Source organism: Rhinopithecus bieti, unplaced genomic scaffold (genome assembly GCF_001698545.2).
Source record: "Rhinopithecus bieti isolate Rb0 unplaced genomic scaffold, ASM169854v2 scaffold_314, whole genome shotgun sequence".
NCBI lineage: Eukaryota > Metazoa > Chordata > Mammalia > Primates > Cercopithecidae > Rhinopithecus > Rhinopithecus bieti.
The window spans coordinates 739,786-742,897 of NW_016803040.1; positions in this window are offsets into that span (position 1 = coordinate 739,786).

Genomic DNA, 3,112 nt, shown 5'->3' on the forward strand with positions numbered 1-3,112 from the left:
TTTTGTGATTCTTCAGTTACTTCAGGCCATCTGGATGTATACGTGCAGATCACAGGGGATATGATGGCTTAGCTTGGGCTCAGAGGCCTGACATTCCTGTCTTCGTATATTAATAAGAAAAGTGAAACAAAATAGTGTTGAAGTGTTAGGGTGGTGAAAATTTTTGGGGGGTGGCATGGAGAGAGAATGGGTGATGTTTCTCAGGGATGCTTCGAGCGGGATTAGGGGCAGTGTGGGAACCTAGAGTGGGAGAGATTAAGCTGAAGGAAGATTTTGTGGTAAGGGGTGATATCGTGGGGTTGTTAGAAGAAACATTTGTTGTGTAGAATTATTGGTGATGGCCTGGATGTGGTTTTGTATGAATTGAAAACTAAACGGAATAAGAGAAGGAGAAAACAGGTACTGAAGGACTAAGAATTGGGAGGACCTAGGACATATAATTAGAGAGTGCCCAAGGAGGTTCAGCATAGCCCTGCCAGCAAAGATTATTTATTTACTTTAAGAGGGAGTTTAGAGTGGCAGTTTGGGATAGCACCAGGAGATATCAGCTGTGATGGCTTGGAGAAACAGTGTAAACTGGCAGTGTAAACAAGAGCAGGGCATTTAAGAGTAGTTGAGAATGGTGGATAGGAGTATGACTAGACAGAAGATAGTAGGGATGATAAGTTTTTTAGAGTACAGTCCAAGTTGGTCTGGGGTCTGGAATGAGACTGGGGCCTAATAAAAGAAGCATCTATACAGGAGCTCAAATGGGCTGTATCCTGTAGCATTCCAAGGACAGGCCCAAATTCTGAGAAGGGCAAGTGGTAAAAGTATTGTCCAGTCCTCTTTAACTTGGTGGCTGACCTTGGTGAGGTGTGTTTTTTTTTGTTGTTTTTTTTTTGTTTTGTTTTGTTTTTTTTTTGAGACCGAGTCTTGCTCTGTCACCCAGGCTGGAGTGCTGTGGCCGGATCTCAGCTCACTGCAAGCTCCGCCTCCCGGGTTCACGCCATTCTCCTGTCTCAGCCTCCCGAGTAGCTGGGACTACAGGCGCCCGCCTCGTCGCCCGGCTAGTTTTTTGTATTTTTTAGTAGAGACGGGGTTTCACCGTATTAGCCAGGATGGTCTCGATCTCCTGACCTCATGATCCGCCCGTCTCGGCCTCCCAAAGTGCTGGGATTACAGGCTTGAGCCACCGCGCCCGGCCGAGGTGTGTTTTTAAAAGACCATTAGTCAGTTCTACCTTTCCTGAAGATTGAGGACCGTAAGGAATATGAGGGTTCCACTGAATACCAAGAGCCTGGGTGATTTGACCAATAAAGGCCAGTCCGTTATCGGACTGTATAGAGGTGGGAAGGCCAAACTGAGGAATTATGTCTGACAGAAGGGAAGAAATGACCTCGGTGACCTTCTCAGACCCTGTGGGAAAGGCCTCTACCCATCCAGTTAAAAGTGTCTACCCAGACCAAGAGGTATTTTAGTTTCCTGACTCGAGGCATGTGAGTAAAGTCAATTTGCCAGTCCTGGGCGGGGGCAAATCCCTAAGCTTGATGTATAGGGAATGGGATGAAGGCCTGAACAATCCCTGAGTAGTAGTAGAATAGCAGATGGAACACTGAGAAGTGATTTCCTAAAGATAGATTTCCACGATGGAAAGGAAATGAGAGGTTCTAAGAGGCTGGCTAGCGGCTTGTAACCTAGCCGCTCGAAGAGATTATGAAATGATGACAGAATAGAATGCGCCTGTGAGGCTGGAAGGAGATATCTTCCTTGGTCCAAGAACCATTTGCTTTGTGTGGGAAGAGATTGATAGGTGGAAGTTTCAGTGCAGGAGTAGGTGGGAATGGCCAGATGAGAAGGGGAAAACTGCCGTGAAGGATAGAAGTTGGAACGCTAGCTGCTTTTTTAGCTACCTTATCAGCATAAGCATTGTTCTGAGCGATGTGATCTGATGCCTTTTGATGGCTGCATTTTAGCTGCCTTATCAGCATAAGCGTTGTCCTGAGCCACGGGATCTGATGCATTTTGATGGCCCTTGCAGTGAATAACTCCAGCTTCCTTTGGAAGTAAAGTAGTTATGAGAAGATTTTTTTTTTTAAGAGGCATTAATGATGGAGGACCCTTGCATAGTGAGGAAATCTCTTTCTGCCCATATAACAGCATGGTGGTGCAGGATATGGAAGGCATATTTAGAGTCAGTATAAATATTGATGCATAGTCTTTTGCAAGAGTGAGGGCCCGAGTTAAGGAAATGAGTTCAGCTTGCTGAGAGGTAGTGGAGGGGGGCAGAAAGTACATGCATCAGGTGTGAGGAAGAAAATAGATTTTGGAAGTTATGAGAACTGTAGAGAGTGAGTTGAGCATAGTTTGTAATTTTGAGAGCCTCTAAAAGTATTAAGGCAGCGGCAGTCGCCACATGCAGACATGAGGGCTAGGCTAAAAGAGTAAGGTCAAGTTGTTTGAATAAAAGGCTACAGGGTGCGATCCCAGCTCTTGTGTAAGAACTCTGGCTTGACTGAAGTAATGGGGCTATCTGTGAAGCCTTGTGGCAGTACAGCTCAGGTAATTTGCTGAACCTGATGGGTGTCAGGTTCAGTCCAAGTGAAAATGAAGAGAGTCTGGGATAAAGGGTGCAAAGGAGTAGTAAAGAAAGCATGTTTGAGATCCAGAACAGAATAATGGGTTGTGGAGAAAGGTATTGAGGATAGGAGAGTATATGGGTTTGGCACCACAAGGTGGATAGGCAAAATGATCCTGAACTAACCCGTAAGACTTGTCTGGTTTTGGACAGGTAAAATGGAGGAATTGTAGGGAAACTTTATAGGCTTTAAAAGGCCATGCTGTAACAGGCGAGTGATAACAGGCTTTAATCCTTTTAAAGCATGCTGTGGGATGGGATATTGGCATTGATTGGGGTAAGGGTGATTGGGTTTTAATGAGATGGTAAGGGGTGCATGATCAGTCACCAAGGAGGGAGTAGAGGTGTCCTATACTTATGGTTTAAGGTGGGGAGATACAAGGAGAGGATGTGAAGGAGGCTTTGAACTGGGGAAAAGGTGGCAATGAAGTGTGGTTGTAGCCTAGGAATAGTCAAGGAAGCAGATAATTTAGTTACAGTGCCTCAACCTATTAA